The sequence below is a fragment of the Diadema antillarum genome, unplaced genomic scaffold (genome assembly GCF_040938485.1).
Source record: "Diadema antillarum isolate AM-2024a unplaced genomic scaffold, OU_Dant_1.0 seq00000269_RagTag, whole genome shotgun sequence".
Taxonomy (NCBI): Eukaryota; Metazoa; Echinodermata; class Echinoidea; order Diadematoida; family Diadematidae; genus Diadema; species Diadema antillarum.
This window is the reverse complement of record NW_027271305.1, coordinates 526,533-541,109: the sequence shown is the minus strand read 5'-3', so window position 1 is coordinate 541,109 and position 14,577 is coordinate 526,533. Positions and strand designations below refer to the sequence as shown.

Sequence of the window (14,577 nt, the reverse complement as noted above, 5' to 3'; positions counted from 1 at the left end):
TACTGATTTCTAGAAAGCAGAGCTCGAAATACTCTTGTCAGCTTGCTCTTTTGTAACTACAACTGTTAAGTTGAGAAACTTCGTAATGATGAATTTTGTCGTAATTTTGTCTGTATACATAAGAGCGCTGCAAAAAAGGAGGTAAATTAAGACTAAATTTCATTTAAAAAAAGCAAAGTCCTAATCCTAGAGGAGAAACCGCATATTGTATAGTCATATTATGTTCGACAGATATATTAATGCGTGACGAGATAGTCAAACACATGCATATGAATATAGAGCATTATACATTCAACCGGAATACATTCGTCTCCAAGTCAACGAAAGAGGAAGAGCGGGAACTACTTGATATAATTTTATAGACGCGCTAATATCGTACATTTTTATGAAATAACAGCAACATTTTAAGAAATCAAAATAGAGGGATTGAATTCATCACTGGTATATAAATTTTGATCAGTTGTATAGGTCATCAAAGAAAATATCTGTCTTAAAAGTCATCTTGACCGCGTCGTCTTTATCTGTTACACTCTGGTGGCGCAATATTTGACTGTGTAAAAAGCATAAAGAACACGCCTTGTCTATTCAGCGTGACTTGCAAGGTGACCTTTTCCCAGCATGTTGTATACACATGACAAATTAATCGATTGCCCAAACAATGAAATCATGCCTCTGTTCCTAGTTATGTCTGCATGGATGGGAGCACAACAAAAGAAAAATCAAATAAGTGTTTCTTCGATAACCTCCTATCGGTGCAGTGCTATCATTTTTTTTTCAATAACACTGCAATCTAAATATTTGGAGGGTGCCTGGTCTTTGACATTTCCCCTGCTTGCCATTGTTTTTAAGCCAACATTTTTCTCCCAATGGCTATATTGTATTAGTCTCTGTTCACCGTATTTTTGTCTGTCTCTTTGTGTACACATGATGTCCTTACCAATGTTGATTTGAAACGCATATCTATGTCCAGAAGCCAAGGTAATTCACACACTTATGAAACGGGTTATCACGTTTCTTGTTCGTTAACACTAGATACCAACCACCTCCCCCCCCCCCCCCTTATAACCAACCAATCACGTCGAAGAAAGGCGTATTCACCCGTCCTTCTCTCACAAGTCTCGACCAATCAGGAGGCACGTTCCGCCACTCAGAAGTTTGACTTTGTCGAGTTATCGCATCTTGGGCTATTATAAAAACGGCAGTTCCTCTCTCCACCAGCCACTATCCTCCAACAATCACAGGACCAGAATCGGGAATCAGGAATACCGTCACCATGAAGGCGGTCTGTTTTCTCCTAGTCGGTCAACTCCTCGCGACGGCCGTTGTTGCCGGTAAGTTTCTTATACAACCACTGCGTTTCTTAAAAATCGAAGTTTGAATGAGATTAAGCCAAATAATCTTGAGCTTGCCATTAACTCATCTGGTAAAATACTTCCACGCTCTTGTCGGGATGTTGCACTGTGGCTTGCATTTCTCCTCGATCAGATGGCAAACATAATCTTCTCAAAAGTCTGTTCTTGTTCCCTGAGGTTTTATCTGACCTGAAGGGTGAAAAATCATTGTTTCTTTAATCATACAAGAGTCGTGCATTGGTAGAACAGCGCGTAAGTGACCTTAGCATTTGTGTGGCTGTTTTCTTGCAAACCATTGTAGTGCCTGTGTTGTTAAAAAGGAAAGTGTTTGTAATGAAAGTCGTCAGATGACACCAGATGACATTACGCATTATCCTCCTTGGTGGTGTATTACAATGTTTTGTTATCATGTTTCGCTATTTTGTATACTTCGTACATCTCACAATCCATCATCTATACATTATTCATCTGCTACAAAAAAAAAAAGAGTGAAGTGTATGTTACGTTCTGTCGAGAAAAAAAAAAGACGTTGTAATGGAAATAAAATTTGAATTGAACTGAACTGGATTGATTATTTATTAAGTAATGATGGTTGATAATATTCGTTTACCCATTATCAGAGGGTGATTTCATCACCCATTGTGCTATATACTTCCGTAGATTTATGAATATAACCACTTGACCACATTGCTTTCACTCATGAGTACTCCGGAAGGATTTCCACATTCCTGTCTTCACTGATATGCTCCGAGATCTTATTTTGTGCTTTCGAATATTTCATATGTGATGTAATGCGTACTGGGGGTGGTGTATTCTCAGTAATGTAGTGTTGTAATACCCAGAGACACCAAAGGTACAATGTGTAATATATCTAAACTTGTACTATTTTCGTTCCTTAGGAAAATAAGAAGAAGGAAACAAGCTCTTACAAATCAATCAATGCAGTAAAACTGAAAAAGATAAAAACTTAAAGAGCTTTTAAGATTTTCGAAATTGTTTCCAAAGTCTTATAAGGTCGTCATTCTATCTTGTTAATTTTGGCTGGAACATCCGTTCCAATCGAATAAAGATACATATTTATCGGGACCTCTGTTTATTATTCATCCTAAGTCAAACGTATTAACATTCACTCAATATCAGATAAGACATTGATAAGTCACTTAAGGGTTTTAAAGTGATTTGTCAAAAGTAATGTTCACAAAGTACTAGGTATAATCAACATATTTATCATTATTTTTATTCCCTGTGGTCTTTAAAAGCAGCATATCCTCGTTCTCTTTCAAAAGAACAAAGAAGGCGCTCTCCTGTGAGAAAATAAAACATCCCCCGTACACTGCTATTCGTGAACGTATTGATATCATTGATTGATATCAAGGTGTTGCAAGATATTGTCAAGCCGCCTTATTTGAATGCGGATACGAGTGCAAGGTTTCCATTCCCAGCCCCTGTCACTACCGATAAATATATTCCCGGTATCCAATCAACTATTGTCGTAGCTTTGGCTTACGGTAACCTTAGAAGAAACTATGTTTAAAATATCTTAACAAACAAAGCAAAATAAACAGTATTAGAATTATAGGTGCCGTGCTCTTTCGCGGCTCCAGTAACAAGAACTTAATTGATAATGATAGATTGGTCGGCATGAATGAGTCTTTTTCCTTCAGCACCACTAATGATAAAACCTGATGCACTTTGATCTTTAACAGGCCCAGTCGGGAGGAGTATCGAAGATATCCCCGAGGCTGAATGCTCAGGTGAGTTCGGTTGACTTCTGAGGCTGTTTTCTTGTTTTCTTTGTGTACATGTGCATTTCAGTGTATGTGTGTGTCTGTGTGTATGTCTCTGTGTTTGTGTGTGTCTTGTTCGCATGGACTTAGGCTCTCCTCCCTCATCGTGAAATGGACAGATTTTGAGAATAAAATTCAAACACCGTTGTGTATCTATAAAGGCTTGAAAATTTCATCTTAATTGCAAGGATGACAAATCTTGAGTAAAGAAAAGAATCTTACCGACTCGGCTTACCTGAATAACCAAGTCTACAAAGGAGACACTGGTCCTTTTAATATTTCTGTATCAACTCAATTCGCATGTACATTTGGGTTTCATTCTCTTTAAAATCGATAGCATGTGTACGGAGTTCACACTAGATATTCTCCGTTGGTCTCTCCAGAACACCTTTAATACCCGTATTAATGCAATCCTGTCCAGTTCGTACCAGGACAAACACTAGATATCGTGTCCTTGATATATGGTGTAATCTACCGTCACCGGGATCCAGAACATAATCCTTGCGCCTAACAATGATTAATGTAGTTAATTGTTCACTTGATTGTATGCGCCATGATAACGCGGTGTCCCCGAGCGAAAAAGGAAAAAAAAAAGAAGAGCAAATACGAGATTCAGGGAGCCAGGGAGCAACTGTGTAATCACTGCAGCCCAAATGATAAGATTCTGGGTATAGAACTGGAAGAATTAGGCAGGATAATTGCTTCCAATTATTGCGTGTTTTGTCAGGTGTATGGGGAAACCCAGTCTGTCTACTTCAACAAAGTAGCCCCTACGAGCAAGGACGAAATGATTATAAAAATTTGCGTCGTCAACTAGTGTCAACTAGAACTGCGCAATATACGGATCTTGCAACAACAACAAAAAATAGAATTCGGAGACGGACACACCATACTGACCATGATAAAGATAAAACATGACTCATCATCAAAATATAAGTTTGCTTGTTCTGTGTTTTCTTTTTCTTCTTCGTTACTTGACTTAAGATAAATAGCAGTCATATTTATTCATAATTTCGTATGTTTATGCAATGAGCCAGGGTTTTTGACATTATTCTGCAGATATTATCTGTTCCCTAAAATCGAGAAAAGAAATTTACGTTGCCCTATAGTACATTAACTCTAGTTTGAAAATAATCGCTAATGAAAAAAAATGAATATTTTATTAGCGCCATAAATGGACATACAGAATATATTAATGTAAGCTATAGAAGGCTATGAGTCACCTGTGATGGCTTGCCACTTACGTCCTTTCGTCATTTCATTTTACAGATCTGACAAGATTCAAGGAAGGTTTCTCCTACACATTCGCCTATGAAGCCCTGACTGAGTCAGGCATTAAAGGCGCCGGACCCGGATCGATGATGAACGTGACTTGTAACGTCATAGTGCAAGCACCGGAACGATGTACGAACGTCCTTAAGACCCTCGACTGCCATATCTACGAAGTCGAAACCGGCAGAGAGACCAAGCCGGAGTTCGAATTCGAGATGAGAGCTCACGACCTCGTCTTCATCACCAACAGGGGACGTATCGTCGAGTTGCTGGCTCACCCTGACGAACCCGTGTCCGTTCTCAACGTCAAGCGCGGTATCCTCACCTACTTGCAGCTGGACATGAAAGCCGACGACGTCGACAGAATCATCATCGATGAGGTGACCGTCCACGGAAACTGCAGCAACGAGATGGTAGTCAAGACGAGGGACAACAAGCAGCGCCCCCGCAAGATTGAGGTTTACACCGACCTGAGCACGTGTCAACTCAGGGAACTCCCCGAGAACGTGACTATGTGGCAGAGTTTCACTGATATTCTCTTCAACACAGTAAGTAAAAGCAAAATATTGTGTAATGTAATAAAATGTAATGTATGTAATGCATGTGCTGATATAAATGTCAACGTTACCATCATGTTATTCGTACATTTTGCTGTTTACAAGCGGTGATGCAGGACAGCAATATATGATAGCAATGTCTAATCAGCAGAGAAAAGGTCTCCGCAAAAGCGTGCCCTCACTGCTAATGAGCAGAAATCCATGTACTTGATGATGATATTAAGTATACGAGACGCTACAATGACATTCAATGCTCCTGCGATACTGTCTCCATATGTTCGGCAATCACCGATCTTCATCACTCACCATTATCATTTATTCCAGACCGTTATGGACAAGTACTTCAATTCGTCCAAGCTGTGTTTCTACGATGTCAAGGGAACAAGCGCGGAATTCAAGCGCATCGAATGCACTGAGCTCCATTCCTTGTGGCCGATGAATTTCAACAGCGAAAGCGGAGTGCGCACATCTATCCGAACAACTATGATGAGCCTTGAAATCAGAAAGCTAAACACCCTCTACATCGACCCCGCAAGTAAGTTTACTCTCACGCTTGCTTCTTCTTCTTGTTCTTGTTGTTGTTTTACCCTCCTCGAGTGACAAAAATCTGTTCTGTGTGTCTAAAACCTGGGGTGGAGAACACAGTCAGCCATCTCCTTTCGTTTTGGTCAATTTCTGTAGAAATGAGAGTATTCCTAACATTGATAAACTGGTGCAAAAATATTAAATTTCATTCCGTTCGCTGTTATGTATGAAGGCCCAGCATTCATACCCTGCCTTAATTGTTGCAATCGTATGCATAGCATAGTTAGCATTACACAATCAGCACAATTTACATGTATACATACGTTCACTAACATAACAAACAAATACAATCACATATTATTACTTCACGAAATTTCCGCGCCGAAACGACCTAATATAAGACGTACGTCCCTTGGGAGCAGATTAGTAGAAAATCATGGCCAGTAGAATCACACTCAGTAAACCTTGCTGACATTGAACAGACACGCGGTCGACCACCCTGAGGTACGAGCACGACATGAAGGAAGTTGGTGAGAAGCCAGATGACGTCACAGCCGATCAGGCCATTGACATTCTGAAGGCTCTCGTCAAGTCTTCCCGCGAGGAAGTCAGGATGGAGACTCCCCGACTCTTCGGCAGGTGGAGAGCTGCTCTGCAGGGTATGAAGAACGACACCATCCATGAGGTCTTTGATCGCGCCTACGACTGCAGCACCTATTCTCAGACATGCCGAGACAACCCCGACAAAATTATGCTTGCAAGGTATAGAATCACACTTTGCTTTCTCCTTTGAATCACACTGTCTTTCTTGAAAGATGAAGTTTGAATGAGATCACTTTATGCGTATTTGGATTTATTAATATTGTCTGCTACAGGGTTTATGTCCTGTCATTTAGTGGATGATGTAACATGATATTTAGAAATGAGAGCCAGAAAACCCATTATTGTTAACCTCTATAGTTCCCACACGCAATAGTGAATAGAAATCGTTACTGCCTCTTTCATCATGGTGATCACGTGTCATAATGGAACGCATAAAGGCACCAATTCGTTATGTCTTCCCTATCTTATCTAGGCAAAGGGATTGAAATGGCAAAGAGTGAAGTATGAGCGTTTTGCATGACAGGCCACACATAATGTGCTTATTTACTTCAATTACTCCCAGGGAGTACCTGATGGACGGACTTCTTCCATGCACCACCATGCCCTGCTTCAGCGTCAAGAACTACGCCATTGCCAAGGGCATTGTACCAGAACCCCTTGCTAACGTTTGGATGGTCACTATGGCATTCCAGAACTACCCAACCTTGGAGCTCATGAGCGAGATGCTGCGCATGGCCCAGATGGTTCCATCTCAGATTACCATCTTCCCACTCAGCATCATGGTCCACAACTACTGGGTGAACAACGAAGACATCCACACCAGCAGCATGGTAAGGATCCCTTTCAAATGATGCTCATTTTACACCGTTTCCCCCAAATATTGTTCTTATGATCTGACAACGAATCAGCCACTGTGCAGATTTCAATCTCTTGATGACGTGGATTTTGCTTGTTTTCTCCATTTCCGTTTGCTCAGCTCCCGGAGCCCATGATGAACACCATTGCGTACCTGAAGTCTCTCGTCCACACTGACTGCAGTGTTCCCGTTGAAGATGAGCGTCTCGCCCTGATTGCCCTGAAGGTAATTATAACAGGAAACGTGTGTTTATCATATTCGTTAGCCTCGTCGTGAGGTTTCAATAACATTTGATATGTTATAAAGTCATTAAAGGACAAGTCCACCTTCATAGACATGTGGATTGAGTGAATGCAGCAACATTATTTGAACACATCAGTGACAGTTTTGGGAAAATCGGACAATCCGTTCAAAAATTATGAATTTTTAAAGTATCTGCACAGTTAGTGCTGGATGAGAAGACTACTAGTGTGAATGATATCACATGTGTACAACGATATAAGGAAAATATAAAGAGAATTTCACAAAATCTTACTTTTTGAAAAAAAGTGCACATTTCCTCGACTCGTCACTGGCATATGTTAAGGGTAATTTCATTTCCCATTGCCTTCGGAAAGAGGGAAGTCAAGTGTTCTTTTATTACGTGAGAAAAGTGAAAATATCTTGAATTTTCCTTATACTTTCTTTATATCGTTGTACACATGTGACATCACAAGCTGTAGTAGTCTTCTCATCCAGCAGTGACTAAACAGAAACTTGAAAAATTCATGACATTTAAACGGTTTGTCCGATTTTCCTCAAACCCTTGCTGATGTGTTGTATTGATATGGCTGCATTCACTCAATCCAAATGTCTGTGAAGTTGAACTTGTCCTTTAAGTGATGTAAATCAGTGTACGTCAATTCCTATCCCGATAATCTCATTATCATTAACAGGCCATTGGTAACATCGGTGAACCAGTTGAACGCTACGATCAGCTCACTTTTAGCTACTCAGAGAAAGTCTCGCCCGCTCTGATCAGCTGTGCCAAAAACAAGGATATTCCAAGTGACATCTCCAAGGCTGCCATCCCATCAATGCGTCGCTTCGTCCTCGGTGACCAGCTTCGTCGCCAGGTCATCGAAGAGCTCTTCAAGGAAACATCTCTTCCTGTGCCCCACAGAATTGCTGCCTTCCTCCTTACCATGAAGGCCAACCTAAGCGTCTCCGAGCTGACTGGAATCTGGACTTTCCTGAAGACTGAACCCGTCAGGCAGATGCAAGCTTTCTGCTTCTCTTATATCGAGAATGTGCTGGAATCTAGCGAACCAACTCTTCAACAGTAAGTGGTGAAAATAACATTTTTTTTTTCAAACTAGGTAACACTCAAGTCAGTATTAGAATAAGAAAACACATGGCGGAAGTAGTAGAACTAATTCACATTGAAACGCTCACGAAAAGAAATTAAAGACACGCTCGTTGCTAGAGTGACTTGACATTCAAAACTATTATGTTCTTTTGAAATGTCTTTCAGGTTGAAGATCAACCTGAGGGAGGTCATGGGTGACGACGACCTCCCAGCTTACCCCAAGGACTTCCGCAAGTTTTCCCGCTGCTTTGAGCTTTCAAACAACCTGACTGAGCCCTGGAGAAACAACACCTTAGCCGTCCAGTTTGAGGGTGACCTCATTTACAAGCCGGAAAGCTATCTCCCTCAGGAAGTTATGTTCCACTACGTCCTGAACGCTTTTGGCAAGAGCTGGGATCTGTTTGAGGTGATCACAGAATTACAGTTTGTTTCTGAAATCTGTATTCTCAATAAAAATATTATATTTCCAATATTTAAATCCCATTAACTAATTTGAGCATCTATGTTGGAACATGATCATCTTCAGGAGGAACAGCAAGTGTAGAATTGGAAAACCTTCGAACGCTGCACATGGGAATACTATGCAATGCAAATATAATGCAAGTCGATATATTTGGAGAAGCTATGCTCATAGGAACATAATTACTTTCAGGGGACATAAAAAAAATACTCAGCATATCATTTATTGCACAAGCCACGCATAATAATATATAAAGTCACTGCTTAGAAATTTAACGAATTAGATGGAAAGAAGAAAGTCAAAATAAGCATGTTATTTTTCTTTTCCTTACAATTCTTGTATTCAATTAGACCGGACTTGAAATGAAGGGCTTCGAGCCAATACTCGAATCCATCTTAGGCCCCGAGGGTTTCTTCCCGGACATCAGCCTCCAGAACCTTTTCGAAAATCTCGATGACAAAATCCTGTCCAAGGTTCGCGAATTTGCCGAAGCCGAGTTGGCAAACTGGATCATCACCGACCCAGAGGTTGAGACTGCTAGCAACAACATCCTCACCAAAGATAAATCCCAAAAGAAGGCGAAGAGGCAGGCTGGCGACAATCAAAGGGTAAGACATTTGATCATCTTTGTCGTCGCCGCATCATAGCATCTTACCGCAAACTTGTTTTCTATCACCACAATCATCTTTCTTACTTGTCATGTAATATCGGTAGATGATTTCTCACTTGGACACATCCGCGTTCTCTGGATTACTATACGTAGGTCAGCACAATACTAACATTGTCTGAAGCAGTGTACATCTTGATGCCCGTTACTCTGATTACAAAATAAATGTTTTAATACTTCTAGTGTTTTAAGTATCTGATGAGGTCTTAATTCTTCTGGAAATGTAGATGTGTTCATCGCCAGACTCTTGATGAAGTGACTGGTATCTGCACCTTTAATAATTAATTTACACTGTTACTTCCTAGATGTTTGACATCATCCATGAGACAACTATGAGTAAACTTAATCAACTTCATGAGGCTGTTGGCATGCAGACCTCTGCTACCGATGCGACAATCTTCCTCCGTCTCCTTGGAAACGAATTTGGCTTTATGAGCGCCAGTGATGTTTTGTCGGTCATCCCATATACCATGGGCATCTTTGAAGAGCTTGTCAACAAGACTAAGCAGGTAACTTGCAAAAAGTTGAAGTAATACCTTATTTCCATACATTTACACTTAAACACATTTATTAAATGAAAGCAACATTTGATAAAGTGTCATCGCATTTTGAATAATAAGTTCCGATCTGTATTGTATACTAGTAATTATGTTAACAGGGTTCTGTTTTTAAAGCAGGCCTGTTGGCTCTGAAAAGACTACCCTGTTTTTAAGTAAGACTGGATAGATGAATAAAATAGATAAATAAAAATGTCGACATAAACATGATGACACGCATTTTAGAACATGTTTTAATTGTTATTGGATTTCAGATTCCGCAGCTCCTGTCCAATGGACTCAACGTTAACACAACTCGTTCTCTCGTGCTCATGGACAAAAGCTTTATCATGCCTACCGGTCTGGGTATGCCTATCAACTGTAGCATCAATAGCACAGCTGTCGTGAGTCTACGTTTGAGGAGCCAGTTCAGCATTAAGCTGCCCAAGATCGTTGCCTCGGGCTACATTGCTCCAAGGTAAAGCTCAAATCTGTTTTGTAGAGTAGCGTCTTGTATGGCAAATGTTAAAACGAAAATATCTCCTCCGCTTCGCTTCGCTTCGCTTCACTGACCATTCAAATCATGGCAACGTGCATCTCAACCTTTGTCATATTTTTCCCCTGTCTTATTTACAGTGGCGCCGTTGAGGTGGTAGCTACGATGGGAATCGGCATGCCCACGAAGGTTTTCACTGGAGTGATGGCCAACTCAACTGTCTACCACTCCTCAAAGATTGGAGGCAACGTCACCATCGACGGCACACACCTCAAGATCAACCTCAACAACACTGACGAGCCAATGAACCTCTTCAACTATTCCACAACGTACAATCTCATTAGGGCAAATGGCAGCATTCAATACATCCCCGGCGTTCTTCAAGATGCTGTGAAAAGCCAGAGGTGCACTAACGTCAGCAGCATCTTCGGTGTGGATTTTTGCATGTCGTGGGCTTACCCCAACGCCAGCTACGTTCCGGAGGCTCCGCGATTCCCATTCACAGGACCAAACAGTTTCAACGTCACCTTGGTCAACACTGACAAGTATGTAGAATATCCAGTTAACAGAATAAATCGAAATGAGGGTGGATTTATATGATTTTTTGAAAGTTGACGCTACATTTTATTGTTCATTTCAACTGTACACTAACGATTGATATCATACTTTAAAAATGAAATCGTTTCTGTCTTTCCTTTCTATCCCTTACAACGTAGGGCTCTGAAGGCCTTTACTTTTGACGCTCAGTACAAGCTGATCAAGGAGGGTTGTCCTAAAACATCAGCGGCTTTCAAGTCCATCGGCAAGAAGACCAAAAAGTGTGCCCAGCCTTTCACCAAGCTCATTGACACTGTTCGCATGTCATTCTATGCGCCAGGTGATGTATAATCCTTGTTTTGATATGCATCGCTCGAATTCACGTTCGTAAGCAGAAAATGTGAACCGTGAACTTCAAGAAAGGCTTTGCCAATACTGCAGTAACTCGATGCACTGATGCGTTTTATTTCTTTCTGAAATCGATGATATTAGTTTAAGTGTTTGATCACCAATTTCACATTCTTTAAGTCTATGAACAAACTGGTTTGTTATCTAAAATATCTATCTATATATATATATATATATACATATATATATATATATATATACATATATATATCTTAAATCGCTAGTCAAACTTGTTCGTAGTCATTGACGTTCATGTATTTCTTCATCCATATTTCTGCATCCATAAACAGGTGAAAATCTCACTCGCAATGTCACCTCTTTGATGAGCCTTGACCGTCTAAGAAGGACATTGCAGTGGACATTCACCGTTCCTGAGGTAAAAAACCTCACGATATTCGCTGGAATCATAAACGAGACAACCAAGGCTGCATCGGCATACCGCGCTGTCTTCAACATGTCTGGAGCTGAAAACGCTGCATCCGTCGATTTCCTCGTGAGGAATGAGACGACGGTGGCTCAAAAGAACCTGACTGCTGTCTACAACGTATCGATCAATAATCTGTACTGGGCTACTGTTGGCCAGTTTATCAGGCAGTCAGCTAGTGGCAACTGGAACGCTCACCTCACTGAAACATATTACTGGTATGTATTCAATCTTATTACAGAAAACAATTCTAACTGTAGGCTTGACTTAAGTTTCGTGCTTTCTTGATATCAATACAATCATATCAGTTGCGCTTGGCATCGGGACTTCTGTAATATGTACACGCATGCACATCAAAGAACAATTCTATCAAGTACATGAATAGATAAATGTATATGCATACACACACACACACACATACATATATATTAATATATAAACACCCATTTAAGTTGGCGGTGGGAAATGACAGTTTTAATATAATCTGATGGATGTTTCTAGTCCCTATAAGTTTCACATTCGCTATGTCTAAGAATGCTGTTATCTTCCGTTGAAAAGGGATAATGAGACACCATTCTACAAGCAGATCCTATTCCCATGGACTGGCTACCAGATCAACCACGAGAAGTACCAGAAAACTTTAATTTCTCTGGTGAGGGAAGGTGATGATCAGGTGGTTGATCGGAATATGAGGATCTCAACTTTGGGCTGGGCGTTCGACATTGACACTCGCCAGACCGTCACTGATGTTCTGAAGGCACTTACATTCCGCACTAAGATCTCAAATGCAACATGGGTGAGACTTGAAGCAAATTTATTTTCAGTCCTGTGAATAACGTGATGGAATATATTCCTATTGAAATTCTCTCTTTTTACGAAACAATGGAAAGAATAAGGGTTTTAAAAACGATTGTAGCCGTCTCGGTATGTTTGGAGATTTCAATCACGTCTTCATTGATAAATTGAGGGGAAGAATAAATGGCTTTTCATATCAATTTGATGCCTTATATAAACATAAAACAATTCACTATCATTCAAGTTATCATTATTAGTTCAGTCTACCAATTCATGGGCGTGGTTTTCGCATCGACATCCAACACAAACTGAAAACGTACCGCGGCTGTAAGATGATTGTGTATAGGATACGAAATAATGTCACAAATGATTGCAATGTCCGTCAATGCTTTGATGTTTGTTTTTTTATTTCCACGGTTTTATCTCATGTAGGAACTCCCTCTCCTGAACGCCAGTCTAAGGAACAGCACAACTGACTTGGGCTACACCCTCGAGGCGGAGATCTCACGCAACACTCATCATGTCTTCGCTCAATACCTCGTCACCAATGAGCGACGAGTGGCACGTCACGACTTCAGGACTGGGCTTAGGACTGACGTCTTTGTCGACAACCCTGACGTGGCAATGTTCATGAACTCGCCAATCCTCCTCAGTAAGTGACTTTCAAGGACTCATTTTTTTCTTGCGCATTCCAGTCGGCAATGATAAAAGACCCTAACGTTCCATATGAGTTTGCGTGTTTCCAATTCCGCGGAATCAAGACATGAACTACTGGAACATACGGCAAGTACAAAAATTCACTTCTTTTATTTTCGCGCTGGTTTCCGGTTTCGCGAAACGCACGAAAATTCAACTCCGCGAAAATTTCCACTTTTACAGTGCCTACCTTCTCTGCTGGTGGCTCATATACACCGAATTACACTACGTGCCACACACACACACACGCACAACTAATATACTAGTACCAATGCAGCATGTTGAACATGTTTTCTTTCATTTCGTTCTTCAGAACTCTTTGGAGAGACTGCCCTCATCGACAAACCAGTAGAAGTTGAAGGCGGTGTGAGTTTCACAATCACAGATGAGTCAAGTGATGCAAGCAGGCATTTGATCGAAGCCACAATCTACATTCCAAACCCGAGGAACCCAACCAGTCTGCTTACATACGACTTCAACCTCCGTAGCGAGAATGCCAGTCTTTCAAAGAAGATAGATTACTCCTTGGAGCTTTCGACACCCGTCCCCTTCTTACAGGTATAGATTAAATTAAACTTCTTTTGCGCAAAATCATTCTTTGTATTGCGAAAAATAAGATGTGCAATTTAGGATTTCTTATGTTTATAACTCTGTCTCACAAAGATAGGCATATCAAATTTAAAGAGATTCTTGCGACTTTGTGAAATCTTCGCATATCCTCTAAAATGATAAGACAAGAGGAGGTTTCAACATCTGAACCAGAGTGTCCATGTGTTTGCAAGAATAGGTTTTTGTTTTGGGTTCATGTGTATGTGTGTGTGAAAACACAATGCAAAGACAAAAATTATGCGTTGCTAAAATGACATTTTTTTATATCATGCATAGATGACCGGCATCAATCTTGTTCATCTCATGGTCGATACTGAAGTCGGCTCGGCGATGTTAGAGCACGTGTTCACAGCCTACGACACGCGTTACAACAAAGAGCAGGCCAATATCTCCAACACAATCAGCATGGGATGGAAGAAACCTTCAGCCAGCTGGTACATGAAGATGCAACTGCCAACTCTCAGCTACCACCAGAACTACACTGCACTTTACTCTCCGGAAAATGGCGTCGAGTACTTCTATGAAATTAGTCAGAATAGCTCCTTCTCTGATCTGCTCGACTTCATCGAGATGAGTGAGTTCAATCTTCCATCCAGCGAACGTAGGAGGAACTAACGAATTCATTTAAAAATATCTTTAATGTTAATAT

General features: G+C 40.7%; 1 pseudogene; it reads left to right on the top strand.

Annotated features, from left to right (window-relative positions):
* The first annotated feature begins 1,273 nt into the window (after nucleotides 1-1,273).
* Nucleotides 1,274-14,577, top strand: part of LOC139729911 (uncharacterized) — a 28,220-nt pseudogene continuing 14,916 nt past the window's right edge.